Source organism: Carcharodon carcharias, chromosome 10 (genome assembly GCF_017639515.1).
Source record: "Carcharodon carcharias isolate sCarCar2 chromosome 10, sCarCar2.pri, whole genome shotgun sequence".
Lineage (NCBI taxonomy): Eukaryota > Metazoa > Chordata > Chondrichthyes > Lamniformes > Lamnidae > Carcharodon > Carcharodon carcharias.
Window position 1 is genome coordinate 76,883,194 of NC_054476.1, and position 14,260 is coordinate 76,897,453.

The following is a 14,260-nucleotide window of genomic DNA, read 5'->3' on the forward strand; positions in this document are numbered from 1 at the left end:
GCGGGAGGGACAGTCCGTCTGAGACTGTGGTTGGCACAGATCGGGAGGGACAGTCTGAGACTGTGATTGGCACAGAGCCGGAGGGACAGTTTGTCTGAAACTGTGGTTGGCATAGAGCAGGAAGGACATAGTGTCCAAGACTGTGGTTGGCACAGAACAGGAGGGATATTCTGTCTGAGTCTGTGGTTGGCAGAGAATGGTATAGACAGTCTGTCTGAGACTGTGGATGGCACAGAATGGATGAACAGTCTGTCTGAGACTGTAGTTGGCACAGAGTGGGAGCGACAGTACGTCTGAGACTGTGGTTGGCACAGAGCGGGAGGGACAGTTTGACTGAGACCATAGATGGCACAGAGTGGGATGGATAGTCTATCTGAGACTGTGGTTGGCACAGAGGAGGTGGGACAGTCCGTCTGAGACTGTGGTTGGCACAGAGCTGGAGGGACCGTCTGTCTGAGACAATTATTGGCAGAGAAAAGGATGGACATTCTGTCTGAGACTGTGGCTGGCACAGAGCTGGAGGGACAGTTTGTCTGAGACGGTAGTTGGCAGAGAGCAGAAGGGACAGTCTGTCTGAGACTGCGGTTGGCACACAGCAGGAGGAACAGTCTGTCTGAGACTGTGGTTGGCATAGAGCGGGAGGGACAGTCCGTCGGAGATTGTGGTTGGCACAGACCGGGAGGGACAGTCCATCTGAGACTGTGGTTGCCACAGAGTGGGAGGGACAGTCTGTCTGAGACTATGGTTGGCACAGAGCAGGAAGAACATTCTTTCCAAGAATGTGGTTGGCACAGAGCAGGAGAGACAGTCTGTCTGAGAATATGGTTGGCACAGAATGACATAGACAGTCTGTCTGAGACTGTGGTTGGCACAGAGCGGGAGGGACAGTTTTTCTGAGACTGTAGTTTGCACAGAGCGGGAGGGACAGTCTGTCTGAGACAGTGGTTGGCACAGAGCTGGAGGGACAGTCCGTTGGAAACTGTTGTTGGCTCATAACGGGAGGGACAGTCTGTCTGAGACTGTGGTTGGCACAAAGCAGGAAGGACATTCTGTCCAAGACTGGTTGGCACAAAGCAGGAGGGACAGTCTGTCTGAAACTTTAGTTGGCACAGAGTGGGAGGGACAGTCTGTCTGAGACTGTGGTTGGCACAGAGCACGAGGGATAGTCTGACTGAGACTGTGGTTGGCACAGAATGGGATAGACAGTCTGTTTGAGGCTGTGGTTGGCACAGAATGGAATGAACAGTCTGTCTGAGACTGTGGTTGGCACAGAGCAGGAGGGACAGTTTGTTTGAGATTGCATTTGGCACAGAGCAGGAGGGACAGCCTGTCTGCGACTGTGGTTTGCGGAGAGCAGGAAGAACATTCTGTCCAAGACTGTGGTGGGCTCAGAGCAGTAGGGACAGTCTGTGTGAGACTGTGGTTGGCACAGAGCTGGAGGGACAGTCCGTTGGAAACTGTGGTTGGCTCATAACGGGAGGGACAGTCTGTCTGAGACTGTGGTTGTCACAGAGCAGGAAGGACATTCTGTCCAAGATTGGTTGGCACAAAGCAGGAGGGACAGTCTGTCTGAGACTGTTGTTGGCACAGAGTGGGAGGGACAGTCTGGTCTGAGACTGTGGTTGGCACAGAGCAGGAGGGACAGTCTGACTGAGACTGTGGTTGGCACAGAATGGGATAGACAGTCTGTTTGAGGCTGTGGTTGGCACAGAATGGAATGAACAGTCTGTATGAGACTGTGGTTGGCACAGAGCAGGAGGGACAGTTTGTTTGAGATTGCATTTGGAACAGAGCAGGAGGGACAGTCCTTCTGCGACTGTGGTTTGCAGAGAGCAAGAAGAACATTCTGTCCAAGACCGTGGTGGGCTCAGAGCAGTAGGGACAGTCTGTGTGAGACTGTGGTTGGCACAGAGCGTGAGGGACAGTCTGTCTGAGACTGTGTTTGGCACAGAATGGGATGAACAGTCTGTCCGAGACTGTGGTTGGCACAGTATGGGATGAACAGTCTGTCTGAGACTGTGGTTGGCACAGAGCGGGAGGGACAGTTTTTCTGAGACTGTAGTTTGCACAGAGCGGGAGGGACAGTCCGTTGGAAACTGTTGTTGGCTCATAACGGGAGGGACAGTCTGTCTGAGACTGTGGTTGGCACAAAGCAGGAAGGACATTCTGTCCAAGACTGGTTGGCACAAAGCAGGAGGGACAGTCTGTCTGAGACAGTGGTTGGCACAGAGCTGGAGGGACAGTCCGTTGGAAACTGTTGTTGGCTCATAACGGGAGGGACAGTCTGTCTGAGACTGTGGTTGGCACAAAGCAGGAAGGACATTCTGTCCAAGACTGGTTGGCACAAAGCAGGAGGGACAGTCTGTCTGAAACTTTAGTTGGCACAGAGTGGGAGGGACAGTCTGTCTGAGACTGTGGTTGGCACAGAGCACGAGGGATAGTCTGACTGAGACTGTGGTTGGCACAGAATGGGATAGACAGTCTGTTTGAGGCTGTGGTTGGCACAGAATGGAATGAACAGTCTGTCTGAGACTGTGGTTGGCACAGAGCAGGAGGGACAGTTTGTTTGAGATTGCATTTGGCACAGAGCAGGAGGGACAGCCTGTCTGCGACTGTGGTTTGCGGAGAGCAGGAAGAACATTCTGTCCAAGACTGTGGTGGGCTCAGAGCAGTAGGGACAGTCTGTGTGAGACTGTGGTTGGCACAGAGCTGGAGGGACAGTCCGTTGGAAACTGTGGTTGGCTCATAACGGGAGGGACAGTCTGTCTGAGACTGTGGTTGTCACAGAGCAGGAAGGACATTCTGTCCAAGATTGGTTGGCACAAAGCAGGAGGGACAGTCTGTCTGAGACTGTTGTTGGCACAGAGTGGGAGGGACAGTCTGGTCTGAGACTGTGGTTGGCACAGAGCAGGAGGGACAGTCTGACTGAGACTGTGGTTGGCACAGAATGGGATAGACAGTCTGTTTGAGGCTGTGGTTGGCACAGAATGGAATGAACAGTCTGTATGAGACTGTGGTTGGCACAGAGCAGGAGGGACAGTTTGTTTGAGATTGCATTTGGAACAGAGCAGGAGGGACAGTCCTTCTGCGACTGTGGTTTGCAGAGAGCAAGAAGAACATTCTGTCCAAGACCGTGGTGGGCTCAGAGCAGTAGGGACAGTCTGTGTGAGACTGTGGTTGGCACAGAGCGTGAGGGACAGTCTGTCTGAGACTGTGTTTGGCACAGAATGGGATGAACAGTCTGTCCGAGACTGTGGTTGGCACAGTATGGGATGAACAGTCTGTCTGAGACTGTGGTTGGCACAGAGCGGGAGGGACAGTTTTTCTGAGACTGTAGTTTGCACAGAGCGGGAGGGACAGTCCGTTGGAAACTGTTGTTGGCTCATAACGGGAGGGACAGTCTGTCTGAGACTGTGGTTGGCACAAAGCAGGAAGGACATTCTGTCCAAGCCTGGTTGGCACAAAGCAGGAGGGACAGTCTGTCTGAAACTGTAGTTGGCACAGAGCTGGAGGGACAGTCCGTTGGAAACTGTGGTTGGCTCATAACGGGAGGGACAGTCTGTCTGAGACTGTGGTTGTCACAGAGCAGGAAGGACATTCTGTCCAAGATTGGTTGGCACAAAGCAGGAGGGACAGTCTGTCTGAGACTGTTGTTGGCACAGAGTGGGAGGGACAGTCTGACTGAGACTGTGGTTGGCACAGAATGGGATAGACAGTCTGTTTGAGGCTGTGGTTGGCACAGAATGGAATGAACAGTCTGTCTGAGACTGTGGTTGGCACAGAGCAGGAGGGACAGTTTGTTTGAGATTGCATTTGGAACAGAGCAGGAGGGACAGTCCTTCTGCGACTGTGGTTTGCAGAGAGCAAGAAGAACATTCTGTCCAAGACCGTGGTGGGCTCAGAGCAGTAGGGACAGTCTGTGTGAGACTGTGGTTGGCACAGAGCGCGAGGGACAGTCTGTCTGAGACTGTGTTTGGCACAGAATGGGATGAACAGTCTGTCCGAGACTGTGATTGGCACAGAGAGGGAGGGACAGTTTTTCTGAGACTGTAGTTTGCACAGAGCGGGAGGGACTGTCTGTCTGAGACAGTGGTTGGCACAGAGCTGGAGGGACAGTCCGTTGGAAACTGTTGTTGGCTCATAACGGGAGGGACAGTCTGTCTGAGACTGTGGTTGGCACAAAGCAGGAAGGACATTCTGTCCAAGACTGGTTGGCACAAAGCAGGAGGGACAGTCTGTCTGAAACTGTAGTTGGCACAGAGCTGGAGGGACAGTCCGTTGGAAACTGTGGTTGGCTCATAACGGGAGGGACAGTCTGTCTGAGACTGTGGTTGTCACAGAGCAGGAAGGACATTCTGTCCAAGATTGGTTGGCACAAAGCAGGAGGGACAGTCTGTCTGAGACTGTTGTTGGCACAGAGTGGGAGGGACAGTCTGGTCTGAGACTGTGGTTGGCACAGAGCAGGAGGGACAGTCTGACTGAGACTGTGGTTGGCACAGAATGGGATAGACAGTCTGTTTGAGGCTGTGGTTGGCACAGAATGGAATGAACAGTCTGTCTGAGACTGTGGTTGGCACAGAGCAGGAGGGACAGTTTGTTTGAGATTGCATTTGGAACAGAGCAGGAGGGACAGTCCTTCTGCGACTGTGGTTTGCAGAGAGCAAGAAGAACATTCTTTCCAAGACTGTGGTGGGCTCAGAGCAGTAGGGACAGTTTGTGTGAGACTGTGGTTGGCACAGAGCGCGAGGGACAGTCTGTCTGAGACTGTGTTTGGCACAGAATGGGATGAACAGTCTGTCCGAGACTGTGGTTGGCACAGTATGGGATGAACAGTCTGTCTGAGACTGTGGTTGGCACAGAGCGGGAGGGACAGTTTTTCTGAGACTGTAGTTTGCACAGAGCGGGAGGGACAGTCTGTCTGAGACAGTGGTTGGCACAGAGCTGGAGGGACAGTCCGTTGGAAACTGTTGTTGGCTCATAACAGGAGGGACAGTCTGTCTGAGACTGTGGTTGGCACAAAGCAGGAAGGACATTCTGTCCAAGACTGGTTGGCACAAAGCAGGAGGGACAGTCTGTCTGAGACTGTAGTTGGCACAGAGTGGGAGGGACAGTCTGTCCGAGACTGTGGTTGGCACAGAGCACGAGGGACAGTCTGACTGAGACTGTGGTTGGCACAGAATGGGATAGACAGTCTGTTTGAGGCTGTGGTTGGCACAGAATGTAATGAACAGTCTGTCTGAGACTGTGGTTGGCATAGAGCAGGAGGGACAGTTTGTTTGAGATTGCGTTTGGCACAGAGCAGGAGGGACCGTCTGTCTGCGACTGTGGTTTGCAGAGAGCAGGAAGAACATTCTGTCCAAGACTGTGGTGGGCTCAGAGCAGTAGGGACATGTATGCGAGACTGTGGTTGGCACAGAGCTGGAGGGACAGTCCGTTGGAAACTGTTGTTGGCTCATAACGGGAGGGACAGTCTGTCTGAGACTGTGGTTGTCACAGAGCAGGAAGGACATTCTGTCCAAGATTGGTTGGCACAAAGCAGGAGGGACAGTCTGTCTGAGACTGTTGTTGGCACAGAGTGGGAGGGACAGTCTGGTCTGAGACTGTGGTTGGCACAGAGCAGGAGGACAGTCTGACTGAGACTGTGCTTGGCACAGAATGGGATAGACAGTCCGTCTGAGAATGTGGTTGGCACAGAGCGGGAGGGACAGTTTGTCTGAGACCATAGATGGCACAGAGTGGGATGGATAGTCTGTCTGAGACTGTGGTTGGCACAGAGTGGGAGGGACAGTCTGGTCTGAGACTGTGGTTGGCACAGAGCAGGAGGGACAGTCTGACTGAGACTGTGGTTGGCACAGAATGGGATAGACAGTCTGTTTGAGGCTGTGGTTGGCACAGAATGGAATGAACAGTCTGTCTGAGACTGTGGTTGGCACAGAGCAGGAGGGACAGTTTGTTTGAGATTGCATTTGGAACAGAGCAGGAGGGACAGTCCTTCTGCGACTGTGGTTTGCAGAGAGCAAGAAGAACATTCTTTCCAAGACTGTGGTGGGCTCAGAGCAGTAGGGACAGTTTGTGTGAGACTGTGGTTGGCACAGAGCGCGAGGGACAGTCTGTCTGAGACTGTGTTTGGCACAGAATGGGATGAACAGTCTGTCCGAGACTGTGGTTGGCACAGTATGGGATGAACAGTCTGTCTGAGACTGTGGTTGGCACAGAGCGGGAGGGACAGTTTTTCTGAGACTGTAGTTTGCACAGAGCGGGAGGGACAGTCTGTCTGAGACAGTGGTTGGCACAGAGCTGGAGGGACAGTCCGTTGGAAACTGTTGTTGGCTCATAACAGGAGGGACAGTCTGTCTGAGACTGTGGTTGGCACAAAGCAGGAAGGACATTCTGTCCAAGACTGGTTGGCACAAAGCAGGAGGGACAGTCTGTCTGAGACTGTAGTTGGCACAGAGTGGGAGGGACAGTCTGTCCGAGACTGTGGTTGGCACAGAGCACGAGGGACAGTCTGACTGAGACTGTGGTTGGCACAGAATGGGATAGACAGTCTGTTTGAGGCTGTGGTTGGCACAGAATGGAATGAACAGTCTGTCTGAGACTGTGGTTGGCATAGAGCAGGAGGGACAGTTTGTTTGAGATTGCGTTTGGCACAGAGCAGGAGGGACCGTCTGTCTGCGACTGTGGTTTGCAGAGAGCAGGAAGAACATTCTGTCCAAGACTGTGGTGGGCTCAGAGCAGTAGGGACATGTATGCGAGACTGTGGTTGGCACAGAGCTGGAGGGACAGTCCGTTGGAAACTGTTGTTGGCTCATAACGGGAGGGACAGTCTGTCTGAGACTGTGGTTGTCACAGAGCAGGAAGGACATTCTGTCCAAGATTGGTTGGCACAAAGCAGGAGGGACAGTCTGTCTGAGACTGTTGTTGGCACAGAGTGGGAGGGACAGTCTGGTCTGAGACTGTGGTTGGCACAGAGCAGGAGGACAGTCTGACTGAGACTGTGCTTGGCACAGAATGGGATAGACAGTCCGTCTGAGAATGTGGTTGGCACAGAGCGGGAGGGACAGTTTGTCTGAGACCATAGATGGCACAGAGTGGGATGGATAGTCTGTCTGAGACTGTGGTTGGCACAGAGCAGGAGGGACAGTCCGTCTGAGACTGTGGTTGGCACAGAGTGGGAGGGACAGTCTGTCTGAGACAATGATTGGCACAGAGCATGAGGGACCGTCTGTCTGAGACAGTGGTTGGCACAGAGCAGGAAGGACATTCTGTCCAAGACTGTGGCTGGCATAGAGCAGGAGGGACAGTCTGTCTGAGACTGTGGTTGGCAGAGAAAAGGATGGACATTCTGTCTGAGACTGTGGCTGGCACAGAGCAGGTGGGACAGTTTGTCTGAGACGATAGCTGGCAGAGAGCGGAAGGGACAGTCTTTTTGAGACTGCGGTTGGCACACAGCAGGAGGGACAGTCTGTCTGAGACTGTGGTTGGCATAAAGCGGGAGGGACAGTCCGTCGGAGATTGTGGTTGGCACAGAGCGGGAGGGACAGTCCATCTGAGACTGTGGTTGGCACAGAGCAGGAGGGACAGTCTGCCTGAGACTGTAGTTGGCACAGAGCGGGAGGCACAGTTCATCTGAGACTGCAATTGGCACAGAGCAGGAAGAACATTCTTTCCAAGAATGTGGTTGGCACTGAGCAGGAGGGACAGTCTGTCTGAGAATATGGTTGGCACAGAATGACATAGACAGTCTGTCTGAAAGTGTGGTTGGCACAGAGCGGGAGGGACAGTTTTCCTGAGACTGTAGTTGGCACAGAGCGGGAGGGACAGTCTGTCTGAGACTGTGGTTGGCACAGAGCGGGAGGGACAGTCTGTCTGAGTTTGGTTGGCACAGAGCAGGAGGGACAGTCCGTTGGAAACTGTGGTTGGCACATAGCGGGAGGGACAGTCTGTGTGAGACTGTGGTTGGCACAGAGCAGGAAGGACATTCTTTCCAAGATTGGTTGGCACAAAGCAGGAGGGACAGTCTGTCTGAGACAGTGGTTGGCACAGAGTGGGAGGGACAGTCTGGCTGAGACTGTGGTTGGCACAGAGCATGAGGGACCGTCTGTCTGAGACAGTGGTTGGCACAGAGCAGGAAGGACATTCTGTCCAAGACTGTGGCTGGCATAGAGCAGGAGGGACAGTCTGTCTGAGACTGTGGTTGGCAGAGAAAAGGATGGACATTCTGTCTGAGACTGTGGCTGGCACAGAGCAGGTGGGACAGTTTGTCTGAGACGATAGTTGGCAGAGAACGGAAGGGACAGTCTTTTTGAGACTGCGGTTGGCACACAGCAGGAGGGACAGTCTGTCTGAGACTGTGGTTGGCATAGAGCGGGAGGGACAGTCCGTCGGAGATTGTGGTTGGCACAGAGCGGGAGGGACAGTCCATCTGAGACTGTGGTTGGCATAGAGCAGGAGGGACAGTATTTCTGAGACTGCGGTTAGTACAGAGTGGGAGGGACAATCTGTCTGTGGTTGGCACAAAGCGGAAGGGACAGTTTGTCTGAGATTTTGATTGGCACAGAGCAGAAGGTACAGTCTATTTGAGACTTTGGTTGGTATAGAGCACGAGGGACAGTATGTCTGAGACTGAACTTGGCACAGAGTGGGATAGTCAGTCTGTCGAAGGGTCATGAGGACTCGAAACGTCAACTCTTTTCTTCTCCGCCGATGCTGCCAGACCTGCTGAGTTTTTCCAGGTAATTCTGTTTTTGTCTGAGACTGTAGTTGGCACAGAGTGGGAGGGACAGCCTGTCTGAGACTGTGGTTGGCATAGAATGACAGAGACAGTCTGTCTGAGAATGTGGTTGGCAGAGTGGGAGGGACAGTTTGTCTGAGACTGTAGTTGCACAGAGCAGGAGGGACAGTCTGTCTGAGACTGTGGTTGGCACAGAGCGGGAGGGACAGTCAGCCGGAAACTGTGGTTGGCACAGAGCAGGAGGGACAGTATGTCTGAGACTGTGGTTGGCACAGTGCAGGAAGGACATTCTGTCCCGGACTGGTTGGCACAGAGCAGGAGGGACAGACTGTCTGAGACCCTGGTTGGCACAGAATGGGGGGACAGTCTGTCTGAGACTGTGGTTGGCACAGAATAACATAGACAATCTGTCTGAGACTGTGGTTGGCACAGAGCAGGAGGGACAGTCTGTCTGAGACTGTGGTTGGCATAGAATGACAGAGACAGTCTGTCTGAGAGTGTGGTTGGCACAGAGCGGGAGGGACAGATTGTCTGAGACTGTATTTGGCAAAGAGCAGGAGGGACAGCCTGTCTGACACTGTGGTTGGCACAGTGCAGATAGACAGTCTGTTTGAGGTTGTAATTGGCACAGAATGGGATGAATAGTCTGTCTGAGACTGTGGTTGGCACAGAGCAGGAGGGACAGTTTGTTTGAGATGGCAGTTGGCACAGAGCAGGAGGGACAGTCTGTCTGAGACTGTGGTTGGCACAGATCGGGAGGGACAGTCTGAGACTGTGGTTGGCACAGAGCGGGAGGGACATACTGTCCAAGACTGTGGATGGCACAGAACAGGAGGGATATTCTGCTGAGTCTGTGGTTGGCAGAGAATGGTATATACAGTCTGTCTGAGACTGTGGATGGCACGGAATGGATGAACAGTCTGTCTGAGACTGTAGTAGGCACAGAGTGGGAGCGACAGTATGTCTGAGACTGTGGTTGGCACAGAGCGGGAGGGACAGTTTGACTGAGACCATAGATGGCACAGAGTGGGATGGATAGTCTATCTGAGACTGTGGTTGGCACAGAGGAGGTGGGACAGTCCATCTGAGACTGTGGTTGGCACAGAGCTGGAGGGACCGTCTCTCTGAGACAGTTATTGGCAGAGAAAAGGATGGACATTCTGTCTGAGACTGTGGCTGGCACAGAACTGGAGGGACAGTTTGTCTGAGATGGTAGTTGGCAGAGGGCAGAAGGGACAGTCTGTCTGAGACTGCAGTTGGCACACAGCAGGAGGAACAGTCTGTCTGAGACTGTGGTTGGCATAGAGCGGGAGGGACAGTCCGTCGGAGATTGTGGTTGGCACAGACCGGGAGGGACAGTCCATCTGAGACTGTGGTTGCCACAGAGTGGGAGGGACAGTCTGTCTGAGACTGTGGTTGGCACAGAGCAGGAAGAACATTCTTTCCAAGAATGTGGTTGGCACAGAGCAGGAGGGACAGTCTGTCTGAGAATATGGTTGGCACAGAATGACATAGACAGTCTGTCTGAGACTGTGGTTGGCACAGAGCGGGAGGGACAGTTTTTCTGAGACTGTAGTTTGCACAGAGCGGGAGGGACAGTCTGTCTGAGACAGTGGTTGGCACAGAGCTGGAGGGACAGTCCGTTGGAAACTGTTGTTGGCTCATAACGGGAGGGACAGTCTGTCTGAGACTGTGGTTGGCACAAAGCAGGAAGGACATTCTGTCCAAGACTGGTTGGCACAAAGCAGGAGGGACAGTCTGTCTGAAACTTTAGTTGGCACAGAGTGGGAGGGACAGTCTGTCTGAGACTGTGGTTGGCACAGAGCACGAGGGACAGTCTGACTGACACTGTGGTTGGCACAGAATGGGATAGACAGTCTGTTTGAGGCTGTGGTTGGCACAGAATGGAATGAACAGTCTATCTGAGACTGTGGTTGGCACAGAGCAGGAGGGACAGTTTGTTTGAGATTGCATTTGGCACAGAGCAGGAGGGACCGTCTGTCTGCGACTGTGGTTTGCGGAGAGCAGGAAGAACATTCTGTCCAAGACTGTGGTGGGCTCAGAGCAGTAGGGACAGTCTGTGTGAGACTGTGGTTGGCACAGAGCTGGAGGGACAGTCCGTTGGAAACTGTGGTTGGCTCATAACGGGAGGGACAGTCTGTCTGAGACTGTGGTTGTCACAGAGCAGGAAGGACATTCTGTCCAAGATTGGTTGGCACAAAGCAGGAGGGACAGTCTGTCTGAGACTGTAGTTGGCACAGAGTGGGAGGGACAGTCTGGTCTGAGACTGTGGTTGGCACAGAGCAGGAGGGACAGTCTGACTGAGACTGTGGTTGGCACAGAATGGGATAGACAGTCTGTTTGAGGCTGTGGTTGGCACAGAATGGAATGAACAGTCTGTATGAGACTGTGGTTGGCACAGAGCAGGAGGGACAGTTTGTTTGAGATTGCATTTGGAACAGAGCAGGAGGGACAGTCCTTCTGCGACTGTGGTTTGCAGAGAGCAAGAAGAACATTCTGTCCAAGACCGTGGTGGGCTCAGAGCAGTAGGGACAGTCTGTGTGAGACTGTGGTTGGCACAGAGCGTGAGGGACAGTCTGTCTGAGACTGTGTTTGGCACAGAATGGGATGAACAGTCTGTCCGAGACTGTGGTTGGCACAGTATGGGATGAACAGTCTGTCTGAGACTGTGGTTGGCACAGAGCGGGAGGGACAGTTTTTCTGAGACTGTAGTTTGCACAGAGCGGGAGGGACAGTCCGTTGGAAACTGTTGTTGGCTCATAACGGGAGGGACAGTCTGTCTGAGACTGTGGTTGGCACAAAGCAGGAGGGACAGTCTGTCTGAAACTGTAGTTGGCACAGAGCTGGAGGGACAGTCCGTTGGAAACTGTGGTTGGCTCATAACGGGAGGGACAGTCTGTCTGAGACTGTGGTTGTCACAGAGCAGGAAGGACATTCTGTCCAAGATTGGTTGGCACAAAGCAGGAGGGACAGTCTGTCTGAGACTGTTGTTGGCACAGAGTGGGAGGGACAGTCTGACTGAGACTGTGGTTGGCACAGAATGGGATAGACAGTCTGTTTGAGGCTGTGGTTGGCACAGAATGGAATGAACAGTCTGTCTGAGACTGTGGTTGGCACAGAGCAGGAGGGACAGTTTGTTTGAGATTGCATTTGGAACAGAGCAGGAGGGACAGTCCTTCTGCGACTGTGGTTTGCAGAGAGCAAGAAGAACATTCTGTCCAAGACCGTGGTGGGCTCAGAGCAGTAGGGACAGTCTGTGTGAGACTGTGGTTGGCACAGAGCGCGAGGGACAGTCTGTCTGAGACTGTGTTTGGCACAGAATGGGATGAACAGTCTGTCCGAGACTGTGATTGGCACAGAGAGGGAGGGAAAGTCCGTGTGAGACCGTAGTTGGCACAGAGCAGGATGGACACTCTGTCTGAGACTGTGGTTGGTGCAGAGCGGGAGGGACAGTCCGTCTGAGACTGTGGTTGACACAGAATGGGAGGGACAGTCTGAGACTGTGGTTGGCAGGGAGCGGGAGGGACAGTTTGTCTGAAACTGTGGTTGGCATAGAGCAGGAAGGACATACTGTCCAAGACTGTGGTTGGCACAGAACAGGAGGGATATTCTGTCTGAGTCTGTGGTTGGCAGAGAATGGTATAGACAGTCTGTCTGAGACTGTGGTTGGCACAGAATGGGATGAACAGTCTGTCTGAGACTGTAGTTGGCACAGAGTGGGAGCGACAGTCCGTCTGAGACTATGGTTGGCACAGAGCGGGAGGGAGAGTTTGTCTGAGACTATAGCTGGCACAGAGTGGGATGGATAATCTGTCTGAGATTGTGGTTGGCACAGAGCAGGAGGGACAGTCTGTCTGAGACTGTGCTTGGCAGAGAAAAGGATGGGCATTCTGTCTGAGACTGTGGCTTGCACAGAACTGGAGGGTCAGTTTGTCTGAGACGGTACTTGGCAGAGAGCGGAAGGGACGGTCTGTCTGAGACTGCGGTTGGTACACAGCAGGAGGGACAGTCTGTCTGAGACTGTGCTTGGCACAGACGGGAAGGACAGTCTGTCTGAGACTGTGGTTGGCACAGTATGGGATGAACAGTCTGTCTGAGACTGTAGTTGGCACAGAGTGGGAGCGACAGTCCGTCTGAGAATGTGGTTGGCACAGAGCGGGAGGGACAGTTTGTCTGAGACCATAGATGGCACAGAGTGGGATGGATAGTCTGTCTGAGACTGTGGTTGGCACAGAGCAGGAGGGACAGTCCGTCTGAGACTGTGGTTGGCACAGAGTGGGAGGGACAGTCTGTCTGAGACAATGATTGGCACAGAGCATGAGGGACCGTCTGTCTGAGACAGTGGTTGGCACAGAGCAGGAAGGACATTCTGTCCAAGATTGTGGCTGGCATAGAGCAGGAGGGACAGTCTGTCTGAGACTGTGGTTGGCAGAGAAAAGGATGGACATTCTGTCTGAGACTGTGGCTGGCACAGAGCAGGTGGGACAGTTTGTCTGAGACGATAGCTGGCAGAGAGCGGAAGGGACAGTCTTTTTGAGACTGCGGTTGGCACACAGCAGGAGGGACAGTCTGTCTGAGACTGTGGTTGGCATAAAGCGGGAGGGACAGTCCGTCGGAGATTGTGGTTGGCACAGAGCGGGAGGGACAGTCCATCTGAGACTGTGGTTGCCACAGAGCAGGAGGGACAGTCTGTCTGAGACTGTAGTTGGCACAGAGCGGGAGGCACAGTTCGTCTGAGACTGCAATTGGCACAGAGCAGGAAGAACATTCTTTCCAAGAATGTGGTTGGCACTGAGCAGGAGGGACAGTCTGTCTGAGAATATGGTTGGTACAGAATGACATAGACAGTCTGTCTGAAAGTGTGGTTGGCACAGAGCGGGAGGGACAGTTTTCCTGAGACTGTAGTTGGCACAGAGCGGGAGGGACAGTCTGTCTGAGACTGTGGTTGGCACAGAGCAGGAGGGACAGTCCGTTGGAAACTGTGGTTGGCACATAGCGGGAGGGACAGTCTGTCTGAGACTGTGGTTGTCACAGAGCAGGAAGGACATTCTGTCCAAGATTGGTTGGCACAAAGCAGGAGGGACAGTCTGTCTGAGACTGTAGTTGGCACAGAGTGGGAGGGACAGTCTGTCTGAGAAAATGATTGGCACAGAGCATGAGGGACCGTCTGTCTGAGACAGTGGTTGGCACAGAGCAGGAAGGACATTCTGTCCAAGACTGTGGCTGGCATAGAGCAGGAGGGACAGTCTGTCTGAGACTGTGGTTGGCAGAGAAAAGGATGGACATTCTGTCTGAGACTGTGGCTGGCACAGAGCAGGTGGGACAGTTTGTCTGAGACGATAGTTGGCAGAGAACGGAAGGGACAGTCTTTTTGAGACTGCGGTTGGCACACAGCAGGAGGGACAGTCTGTCTGAGACTGTGGTTGGCATAGAGCGGGAGGGACAGTCCGTCGGAGATTGTGGTTGGCACAGAGCGGGAGGGACAGTCCATCTGAGACTGTGGTT